We start from the raw sequence: 12,755 nt of genomic DNA on the forward strand, positions 1-12,755 counted from the left end.
AAATGAGTTTCTGTGCATCCGTGAACTCAAGCACCTCAAATATCTTCTCTAATTCTTGGATCCATTGGTCCGGCTCCAGAGGATCACTCCCCACCTTAGAGAATACAGGTGGTAAGTTCCTCTTGAATGACTCCACTACCCTTGACGTATTACTCGTCGCCGGGAAGTTAGGAGCATAAGCAGGATAGACGGAGTATGGAGGAGGCATCCCATACTGAGGAACACCGAATGGTGGGATTGGAGGTGTACCTCCCACTTATGGTCCCGTTCCTGACCCTACAGGCGGGTCCTGTGGAGTGAGTACCCGGGGAGGCTGACCCGGTTGAGAAAAGTCCAACTGTTGCTGGATAGTAGTCATAAATGCTTGCTATTGCTGAAGCATTTGTTGCTAAAAATCCTGTTGGGACTGCTGAATTATAGTAGCAACATCTCCCGATGTGATAACCGATGGAGGGTCCGGGAGTGCAGTCATAGGTGGGTCCCCATGTGCCCCACCCTGACCAAGGGTCTCTGGAGGTGGTGGAGGTGAGGTTTACCCCACAAAGCGGGACCCCCTGGGATTTTGTGGTTGACCGACCGGACGAGGACCTCGCGAGGTACCTTGGGCATTACTACCGGATCTAGTGCGTACCATTGTATCCCTGTACCTGGAACATATCACACACCATATTGGTTAAACACCAGAAGAATTGATTTCGGCACACAATTATATGCCATCACATAAGGTATTGTAGTGTATGATAGCCCACAATAAATCGTAACTTAATTTCCAAAATACAGGGCCAATGCCCCAACAGGTACGTCAATGGTCCCACTTGACCATAACACATTAATATAGGAATAATATCAATGATGAGAAACAATGTAATCATGCTAGGAGGAGAGAAGGGGAAAAAAATCTTCAAAATTTCCCAATTTTCACAACCGGTGGGCTGCACCGGCGGGTAGGGGCCCGCCGGTCCTAGTGCCTCAAACCGGCGGGTGGCACTGGTGGGTAGGGGCCCGTCGGTCCTGCCCGTGTAAAAACACGAATAGGGCCTGTAGGGCCCTATTCTGTCTTGTCTCTTCCCCAACTCCTTTCTCTCTCTCCCTCTCTTCCTTGGGCGATCTTGGAGGTCTCCTCGGCGCTTTTGAGAAGGTTTAACTCTCCCTCCTTCAAGTAAGTTTCTTCTTCTCCTCTTTTCTAGAATTTCCACTTGGGGTAGAAATGCATGTGTAAGCTTCACTTTAGGTTGTCTTTCCATATTTTTCTCCATAGAATAGCATTTCCATTTGATTGTGATGTTTCTACTGTGGTCGTTTGTAGTTTATTAGGATTTTATCCCTTCATTTGGAGAAAACCCTAAATCGTGCCCTAGGTTTCCAAATTTGGGGATTTCTTAAATTTTTGATCCTTTTCTTCAATTGATGACTCCTTTGTGATGCATTTCACTTGTTTTGTGCTTGATATGCTATAGATTTCATGAATTGTCCATTGTGCTTGGAATCCCCATGTATTCCCATGAAAATCCCTCTTTTTGTATTGGGTTCCTTGATTTTCATCCCATACTTTTATCTATGGACTTCCCCAGCCTATTTGGGTATGTTTTTGTGCTTTCATGATCCCACTACCATGGCATTTTGTTATAGATCTAGGGTTTCAAGCTTTTACCCCATTGTGAATGAGTTTGCGCGTTGGGATCGAATCCCCCCATGTTATTTATGCTCTTCGCTTTTGCTGTCATTTTACTATTTTGGCATGTTTCTCTGCGTTGTCACCTACCGTGCATCATGTCCATAGGTTCTCTGCTTGTCGCCTTCTCCATTTTGTAAGAATTTGGGTTTTGGGTTTCCCCTTTCTAATACTGTCATTTTCTCTTTTTTTTTCTTTTTCTTTTCTTCTTGCCAGGATGTCATCTCGCACCGGCAAAGGACCATCTTCCTCTGGCGTACGACGTAAGACCACCGCTACTAAGCAGAAGAGTACGGAGACCAGCTCTTCAGCCCCTCGTACAGGGAGACCCGGACCTGCCCGGTCTGACCCTACAGACTATGATGAGGAGCACTTCCTTAGTGCAGAGGCAGCAGCCAACTGGCCGATCTTCCTAAAGAGGTCAGTGATGATGGAGAAGACCATGGTAGTCGACGACTTCCACAAGGCTCGGCTTCAGGAGAGGTTCTTAGCATTGGGTTGGGATTCTATCCTTCACATAGACCGACCATGCTACGAGCAGCTAGTCCGTCGGTTCTACTGCAACTTGGAGGTGTCATATCCATACGGGGAGTTCACCATAAGCAGCTTGGTGAAGGGGGTAGACATCCAGTTGTTGGTGGGTACCTTGGCCAGCATCCTGGGTATATCGGCAGCTGGGCACCGATATTACAGTCCTCCCAGGAGTAAGCCTCTGGGACCATTCATGAGCCTGGCGACGTCGAACTTCATCTACGAGACCATCTGCGGTAGTAGCACCCGTCCGGAGTCCGAGACATCCTTCTACCCTGAGGTTCGTTTGTTTGCCCGGTTGGTCTAGTTCAACCTGCTCCCCAGAGGAGGTCATCGGAACCAGGTGGGTTTCATGGCAGCTTTCATTGTGTTCTGCATTTACACGGCTGCAGAGGGAGGTGTTGAGCACTTGTGCCTCCCCTACATCATTCTCAGGACGATGGAGCACCACACTTCTCACCCTTAGGATGGAGGATTCCCCTATGGCAGGATCCTCACTAGGATCTTCGAGTTCTTCGGGGTGGACTTGAGCAGCGAGGAGGGGAAGACTCCGGCTGATAGGTTTGATCGGAATAACCTCCTGAGGATGGGTCTCCACACCCTCATGGATTCACCTCTGAGAGCAGGAGCTCAGAGAGGTAGGGGTAGGAGCGCTGCCCCTATGGAGGATGTCCTCATGGAGGAGGAGTCCAGCGAGGAGGATGAGGACTACGTTCCTCAGGACGAGGAGGAGGATCTGGTGGGTGGTGGCATCCCTGAGGAGGTGCCTCGGGAGTCGAGAGGTCCTGGTCCCAGTTCTTCCAGAGCTGCAGCCTCACCACATAGAGCCCCACCACCTGGGAGTGGTGTATACGACTTCGAGGGCATGATGTCCTCTATGCGGGCCTTACAGGATGGCCAAGTTCAGCTACTGAGATGGCTAGATGAGAGTGCCTCTAGGGAGGAACGCATCCTGGAGAGGCAGGCTACTTTGGAGGATTCCTTCCTTAGGCTGGGTCAGGACTTGGACACCACGACCAATGCTATCTCAGCAGATTTTGGCCGGCTTCGAAGGGAGGTACGACTGGTGAACGCGATGTTTGACTATTACGATCACCGCCTCGACGTCAACTCTAGGCCTCCGGCGAATGTGGTGATCATCGATGATGACGATGACCAATGAGGGCTTGGCTCGCCCGCACCAGCTGTTTATCTCTTTTCCCTTTTCGTAGACCTTGTTGTATATTTCATTTATTCTCATTCCTTGTATTTGTACTGAAACTGGAATCATTTGTGGAATAATATATTTTGATAGTGATCATTTTGTGGTGGAATCAGATGTTGAACACTTGTGTAGTTTAGTTAGGTATTTTGCTACTTGATCATTGTTATATCATATTATCTATTGTTTATCAGGTGTTTGTGTGTAAAATTTTTGAAAATCCCATTTTACGCCGTTATGCTACCGAAATTTCGTCAAACTAGTATTCGATAGGTTATATCACCAACTTAATTACCTTTTATCTCCACTCATGTATGCCATGAATGCAATCCTTAAATGCAACTCTTTTTATACTTTCTTTCTTTGGATTTTAACTTCTTAAAGCTTTTACATTAAACAAACCCCATTTCCCTATTATAGAGTCTACGGGATTCTAATGGTATGCTATGAGTGGAGCAGAGCATCACGTTTTGATACCACCGTTTGTCACACCCCGTTCTCATAGAACCGGGCCAGTGACCGGGTTAACACCGGTTAACCCAAACCTGCCAGGATCATCAAATACTGTATTCCACCACAACATACACACAACTAATATAAACTCATCAGATCAGCGAAAGACTAAGTTTTACCTGTGAATAATCCCATAATACTTGATACTCGGATTGTGATACAATAATAATATACATGTGGGCCCGAAGGCATGATATTTACACAATAAAAATAAAATTCAAATATCAAGTACATAAGGAAATCCACCAAAACAATCAGAGTACACAGCTCGGCTCGGTATCAAGGCTAGAGCTCAGCTTGGCATCAAGGGTTGAGCCCAGCTCGGCATCACATAGAAGAGCTCAGCTCGGCCTCAGAAGTGGAGCTCAGCACGGCCTCAAAGGTGGAGCTTAGCTCGGCCTTAGAACTGCTGTTCCGCAGCACAACTCTCGCATGAGCAATCAGTGCTGTGCTCTAACTCCTCAGGGGTCCACTAGTCCTCTTTAGGAAACTCGACTGTGGGACCCACCCCGTGCTCCTCAGATGTATGACCTGCAAAATCATCTAAAAAGGGGTGTACACGTGGGATGAGCTCACTAGCTCAATAAGTGGTAAGATGGACCACACAGCAGTCCACACATCAAAACACATCATATGCACTACATGCCATGCTATACATTTTAAATCACATCCACCTAAGCAACATTACTAAGTCCTTGGTTTTAGTGCTACTACAACCACAGTGCACGTATACTCCGGGTACGAGCCGCGAACTCCCTCCCGCGATATGCTCATAGGGCTGTCGGAGAAGGCCCACTGTGAGTACTCAGAAAGGTAAAGACAATGCTGTCCACCGGCTCTCAACAGAAATGTAAATGACTGAAAATAAAGGTGCTGACTCCAGCAATTTAAAAGTAGTACGATTGGCCCTCTTGAATGTACCACCGGGGTTGCCGACTGTCCTACATGACTCATCGGGCATTATGTTTAACCGCCACAGTGACCCGACACCCGCGACCACTGCTTCCCCCCAAATGATAACCCAACACCTTAACCCCTGTTGGGAAGGGTCGTAGCGCGGGATGGTGAAAATCCTAATACCGCATGCTCCTATATGATAATAGTACGATTGCATAGTGCCTCCGTGTCCCATTCCACGGGCCACCAATGCACTCGTTTCCAAGCCAACTACGGCATCTAGTCAATCAATGCATCATGCACCATGATGTCCACATTCAACATATAAACATCTCATTCAATTGGCACTTAGAAAGTAAACATAGCACATATGCATCACACTGTGAGGAATGACTAATCTACATAGCATATTCATGATGGCATGACTAGACTAGATATAATTAAATGAATGCCAAACAATGCCTTGAAACAAGGCCAAACGTCCTCTCCCCACTTACTTGTAGTATACAAGGATTCCCGTTCGGTACGGGTGAGATCCGGTGCGAATTGGGTAGGATTTGGTGAACCTAACATAATTGAGTGGGGTTAGTACTTCACCATTTTAGAATCAAAATTAACACGATCCAATGACAAAATCATGTTTAGAACATTAAAAGAAGGTCACACGTCCGATTTGGGTTCAATCAGACATAAGGATCACCTTCGGGGCCACACGGGTGGGTCAGACAGGTGGGCAGTCTGGCCCACCGGTCCTACCCACCGATTTGGACCGGTGGGTAGGGGCCCACCGGTATGGCCCACCGGTTGAGCCAAGGGCCCCTGCTAGGACCGACGGGTAGGATGGCCTGCCGTTTGGGCCCGCCGATTGTGCCCGAAGGCCCCCCTGCCCTCTCAGGTGGGTGCCCACAGGCGGGTAGGGGCCCATCGGTTGCACCCACCGGTCTTGGTGGGAAAAATCCTGTTTCTTCCCAACTTCCTCCATTCTTTGGGGATTCAAATGGGGCTTTTCTCCACCCATTCTTCACACCTTCAAGGTCCTATAGGATGGTTCTAACCTAGATCTAGGTTAGATTCAAGTGATGGAAAACCATCTTACCTTCTTTGCTCAAGAATGACTTCAAACCCTTCAAATCAATTCAAACCCACAATGCTTCTTCCACCTTGTCAATACCTCTTCAAATCCTTCAAGATCAACACATAAATCATCTATTAAACCTTAGATTCATCATTTCAAAGGGGATTTACAAGATCTCAAGAAACCCTACTCGAATCAAGGGTTTAAGCTTGGGTATGGTGAATGTTCAAAGAACCCGACCTTGCTTACCTCCAAATGTAGATCTAGAGTTGAAGATCACTCTTCCGGTGCCGGAATGGGAAGATCAAGCTTTGGCGCCGCTCAAATCCTTCTCTTCTTCCTCTTCCTTCTCTTCCCTTCTTCTTCCCTTTCTTTTCTCTCTCCTCTTTACTATCCTCACCAACGTACGGGTGTCATAAATGGAAAGAAAATAAAATCATAAAGCTATATATATAATTCCTAAATAAGTGAACAATGCACATGGATGGGTCACTCAGGTGGGTGGGTGCACCCACCTGTCCGCCGACCTGAGGGCCAAAACTTGGGATTTTGACAAGGTTCGGGCCTCGGCACGAACCCCACCCCTGGCATACGATGTAGCATACGTATATACCTTAAAATATGGCTATAATACCTGCTTTATCCATACATGGCCTTATGGTAGGTGCATGTACATGGCTTGGGCACTCCCGTCTCTTCTGGCACTGGCTCAGACTTGTCGGGCCAGCTGGTGTTTAAGGTCACCCTTGCCATCATAGCCCATAAGGAACCCGCTCTAACTCCCTCTGGTTCGGTTCCTGCATGGTTAAACCGGTTCAAATGCGAAATCTGATCGGGCTTAAGAAGTAGGGTATTACAGGCCATCAAACCAGATAATGCGAACATTTGAGAACACCAAAAGGGAGGTCATTGGAGTTCTCACTACATCCGTATTGATTGGGCCTGTCAAGTTTGATATTGATTTTAAAATCATTGATATAACGGCCTCGTTCAACATGCTCCTGGGAAGACCATGGCTACACCAGCCAAAGGCGGTATCATCCAGTCTCTATCAAAAGGTGAAGTTCATACATGAGGGGAAGGTGATCACTATTACAGGAGACCCCGAGATAGTTAATACTCTGGCTAACGTTGAGAAGGGAGAAAAAGAAGGCAACAAACTTCGACTCAGCGGTTTTGATATAGAATGGACTTGTGTGGTCCTTGCCAAAGGAGCCTCAAAAGAAAAACTTCTAGCCAGCTATAAAGTAATCTGGAGCCCTCTAGTTAGTTGGATGATGAGAAACATGCAATACTTCCCAGGAATGGGATTGGGAAAATATCATCAAGGTGTCCCCAGGATGCCTACTATGGTTGTGAGTAAAGGGAGAAATGGTCTGGGATACGTTCCTCAAGGATCGGATGAGAGCAACTGCAGCAACAAAAGTCAAAAGAAGGGCCAGAAGTTATTAAGGATGAATATGAGGATAGTCGCCTCTTATTACCCCACTCTCAATGGATATTTCGTGAAGGAAGGAGAAAGCTTCCCCTTTTGTGGAAGTTGAACCCTTGTTTGATGAAACTGCCACCAGAATGCAACAAGGATTCAAAGTGTTCTTTCAGGATGAGTTCGACTGGGTTACTCATGAGCTAGAACAACTGCTAATCAAGGAAACTGACCAGGAAAGCTACATCACTGATATATCAGAGATAGCATTGGTTGAAGATGACTTCTCTTCTGACAATCCTATAATGTCAATTTGACCTAAGGAAACAATAAGCCTGCAAATCCTCCTGAAGAGATAATGGGAAGGTAAGGTGAAACTTGTTTGGTCTTTGCATCTCCCTACCGATCTGAAGAATGACATTTGCTCCTTCCTACAAGAGGCATGTGCATGAGAGTTACACCAGATCAAGCCTAGGCCCTTCCAAGGAAGGAGCATGTATGCCAAGAGAAGAAGAGCGCAAAGAATAATGGTTTGCATGTACTGTGCTAGACTCAATTGCAATGAGAAGACCTGTGATGGTGGTCAGAGATGCGACCAGGGAGTGGGGATGGTGTCAAACAATAGATTCGAGAGATTGGATTTCATTGAGAGAGGACTAAGCGGCCTTAACCGATTTCACCCCTCAGAAATTTTATTTTCAAGGAGCGTGAGAACAGCCAAAGGAAGGAGAAACCAATTACAACACCACTGAAGAGGTAGCCATGGCAATCTTAGGGGAAGAAGAAGGCCCGTTGCCACACCTGCTCATCTATCAAGCCAACGGGCCACTCTTAAACTGGACAAGCATTGGGGAAGACTTCAAGTTTACTCATGCTGCTAAGTCAACCAACTTGGGTACCATTGATAAGAGCATCGAGTTAGTTGTGGAGTCTAGAGTCAAGTCGTTTGTTCATGATTGTATGCCTGTTTTCCCTCTTAAGGAAAGTTTAGGGTCTGTGTATGTTGAGTCTGTTACTCCCTCTTTCATTAATGAGATCTCTGACTCCGAGTATGATTTGCCTCCTTTCTCTGATGATGATCTTAATGAATATCATAACTTAATAAAACAATGCAAACCAAAGAATGCCCAACCCATCTGTGAGGATACCCGGGTTATTAATTTGGGAACTAACTAATGCCCTCGAGAGGTAAAAATTGGTACCACTCTGAATGATGAAGAAGCGGGATAGATGGTTAGCCTTTTAAAGGAATTCATGGAAGTCTTTGCCTAGTCCTATGAGTATATGCTTGGGACAGATCCCAACATTGTGCAACACCATTTGCCTACTTATCCCAATGCAAAGCTAATCAAGTAAAAACTCAGAAGGATGCGCCTAGAATGGAGTGAGAGGATCAGAGAAGAGATCTTGAAGTAGTGGAATGCAGGATTTCTTCAAGTAATGAAGTACCCCTAATGGTTGGCTAACATAGTGCCAGTTCCCAAGAAAGATGGTAGGGTGCGCATGTGTGTCGACTTCCAAAATCCTAACAAAGTGAGTCCAAAAGATGATTTCCCATGGCCCCACATTGATGTGTTGGTTAACAATACAGTGGGGCATGCCCTATTGTCATTTATGGATGGATTCTCAAGATACAATCAAGTGAGTATGCACCCAGATGATCGCAAAAAGACAACCTTTACTATCCCATTAGGAACTTATTATTACGAAGTGATGCCTTTTGAATTAATGAATGTCAGGGCAGCTTATCAGAGAGTTGCTACAATCTTTCTACATGACATGATGTACAAAAAGGTGGAGGTCTACGTGGATGACATTAAGGATCAGCTGGGGTATGTTCCTACATTAAGGAGATTTTTTAAAAGAACTAAGAAGTATCAACTGAAGTTGAATCCTCAAAAATGTGTATTTAGGGCAACGATAGGGAAATTGTTAGGATTCTTGGTGAGTGAAAGAGGCATCGAAGTTGACCCTGTCAAGATCAAAGCTGTCACACCTTGTTCCATACTAAATCGGACCGGTGACTAAGTTAACTCCTGTTGACCCAAAGCCTGCTAGGATCATCTGATATAGTAACCACAGCGCATCATACACACACCAAGTCAAACAATTTCTGTATTTTAGAGGAAGTCTTACATATACATACTTGTAAATACCCCAATACTCTTGATACCCAAATTGTATTACATAATAACTTTACATTTGGGCCTGTAGGCATGTTATATACACAAGAAATACAATTTAAACAACTAGAGTATACAAGGGGTAACATTTAAAGTAATAAAAAAGAATCCCAATATAGTATCAATGTTGTTGACCTGCAACACAGCTATCGCACGGGCACTCGGCCGCATGCCTGAGATCTTCAAAGGCCCACTAGTCCTCGACTGGAAATTCTATGGTGGGTCTCGATATTAGCTATTTAACCAAATAACCTGCAAGATCATCTAAAAATGGTGTGCACGTGGGATGAGCTCACTGGCCCAGTAAGTGAAAAGAAAGACCAAACTAGCATGCGCAATACAAAAGAACCTATATGCGTGCAGTTCATTTTATTATCTTAGTCCACCTAGACAACAATTCTAAGTCATAGGTCATGTGCTACTCGCAACCGCAGTGCATGTCTACTCTTGGTACTAGCATGAACCCCATCCGGTAATACGCCCATAGGGTTATCGGAGAAGGCCAGTCGTAGGTACCGAAAAAGTAAATTTTCAACCATGACAACATTAAAGTAAAATGCTGACCCATAGTGACATTAAAGTAAATTGCTGACCCACGGTGACATTAATGTAAAATGCTGACCCACAACAATATTAAATTAAAAGCAGTATGATTGGCCCTCTTGTTATATCACCAAAGTTGTCGTCAGTCCTAATGATTAGCCGGACGTACTTCTAACTGTCACTGTTGGTTCACAAACTCGTGCTTCCCCCCAGTGATATACCCAACACATAAACCCCCTCTAGGAAGGGTCATAGCACAGGGATATGTCATTCGTAACTGCATGCTTCTATGTGAGACAGTATGACTGCATAGTGCCATCGCATCCCATTCCATGGGCCACCAATGTATTCATGTCCAAGCCGACTATGGCATCCAGTCTAGTAGAGCATCATATTCAATAATAAAGCCATCCATATCATATCACAAAGTAAGCCTAGAAGTTTAACAATTAAAGATATCAGCATGTCAAGTCATAAGTGAATTTCATAATGCACACATCAATGCATGTAAATGGCACGCGTGGATGACTAGTCTACAGCAATAATGAAATGATGCCATGGCTAGTCTACAACCAGAATGAAATGATGCAATGTCCTCTTCCCACTTACCTAATTGTGTATGAAGATCACCCTCAGTATGAGGAAGATTTAGCGTGCAATGATTTGAGTTTCTAGTACAACCTATCACGAAAAGAGTTAGGTTTAGTATGTCTCCACTTTAGGGTCATATCCAATGAGGTATGATGATCCCAATATGTTTAGAATCACTAAAGAAGGATACTGACAAATCTGGGCCCAATTGGGACCCAAGAAGTCAGATTGGTGGGTTAAACTATAGGCAAGGCACCCACCAATCCTTGCTCGCCGCTCGACCTAAGGACTCTGCCTCGACCTACGGGCCACGGGCCAGGTCACCCACTAGTCTTGCTTGTCTATTGTACTAGCAGCTTTGCTTGGACCGGTGGGCCAAAAGCGATGGGCCAGGTCACCCATCGGTCTTACTCGCACGTCGAGCCAGCAGCCTACCTAGGACAAGAGGGCATTGGATTGGTGGCTTTGATCATTCCTAGGAACCCACCAATCAGAACTGGGATTTTTTATGTTCTCTTCCATTCTTCATCCCACCTTGGAGAAACCACTATGGGTCGATTCGATTGCATTTTTCACAAATCTAAGGCTCCAAATCATGATTCCAACCTAGATCTAAGGTCGATCCAAAGTCTTAAGTGTGCATCTTACCTCTTTGCTTAAGAATTACCGTAAAACCCAAATCTTCCCTTTAGCTCAAGAGATCAACAAATGCTTCACAAATCTTGTAAGTCTTCCTCTAAATCCTTCATAAACAACATGTAGAACCTTTATTAAACCTTAGATTCACATTCTCAAGAGATCATAACAAGATCTAAAGGATTGCTACCTAAATCGAAGGGTTTCACTTAGGGTTTGATAGTGATTTAAGGAATATGGACTTCACTCACCTGAAATCGTAGATCTCAAGAAGAGGGTCACTAATCCAGTGTCAGATTCAAGAGATCTGACCCTGGCAACGCACAATGATCATCTTCTTCCCCATTTTCTTCCCCATTCCTCTCTACTCTTTCTTCTTTTTCTCTCTTCTTTGCTTTTTTCACCCACCATGTAAAATAATAAATAAGGTGAAAGAAGGTAATAAATGCTATTTATTGTGGGGTCAAAATTTCTAATGACCATAGTCGTAGGTCACACTGACGGGTCCGACCCACCTATGACCACTCATCAGTCAACCAATACTTAGCCCAAACATTAGAATTTTTTATGGGGCTTGGCCCTAACACATATATCACTCCCGGTAATTGATTAATATGCATACTTGGTATAAAATATGGCTACGTACCTCTATTGTGTGTACATGGCCTTGTGATACGTACAAGTGCACTACTTGGGCATGCGGACTTCACTAGGCACTGACTCCAACTCATTTGGCCAACCTGAGTTCAGAGTCACCCTTGTCACCACGATCTATCAGATACTTGACTCAGCTTGCTCGGGTTCAGGTCCTGTAAGACTAAGCCGAACCAACCGGGTAATTAGACCAGGTTTAGAAAGTAGGATATCACATTTACCTTCCCTTTTTAAAAATTTCATCCTCAAAATTGTAGCACCTTGTTATCCAAAAAGATGAGGGTCCTTGGCTTTGATGTCATCCTCTTTCTCCCAAGATACTTCCTCAAGTGAGTGATTGGCCCATCGAACTTTCATAAAAGTGATGGAGCGATTACGAAGAGTCTTTATTTTTTGATCTAGGATTTCAGCGGGCTGCTCTTCGTAGGTTATACGAGCTTCTAAATATTCCAGTTCCATGAGCAACATATGTGATGGATCATGGATGTACCGCTTCATCATAGACACATGGAGCACATTGTGAACATTGCTGAGGGAAGGCAGAAGAGCAAACATATATGCTATGGAGCCAACTCGAGCCAAGATCTCAAATGGGCCAATATACCTCAGACTTAGTTTGCCCTTCCTGTGGAATCTATGCAACCCTTTGGTAGTAGAGATTTTGAGAAACACTTTATCCCCCTCTTGGAATTCGATATCTTTCTTGCGGTTATCTGCATAGCTCTTTTGGCTTGATTAGATTGCTTTAATTCTTTCCCGAATGACGTCGACCTTGTCACACATCATCTGTATTATTTCTGGTCCAAGCATCCGTTGCTCACCTACTTCATCCC

At 44.9% G+C, this 12,755-nt stretch overlaps 1 pseudogene; it reads right to left on the reverse strand.

The window, feature by feature from the left end:
- Window positions 1–12,755, reverse strand: part of LOC122068631 — a 59,484-nt pseudogene that overhangs the window by 45,791 nt on the left and 938 nt on the right.

The sequence above is a fragment of the Macadamia integrifolia genome, unplaced genomic scaffold, assembly GCF_013358625.1.
Source record: "Macadamia integrifolia cultivar HAES 741 unplaced genomic scaffold, SCU_Mint_v3 scaffold448, whole genome shotgun sequence".
NCBI classification, from domain to species: Eukaryota; Viridiplantae; Streptophyta; class Magnoliopsida; order Proteales; family Proteaceae; genus Macadamia; species Macadamia integrifolia.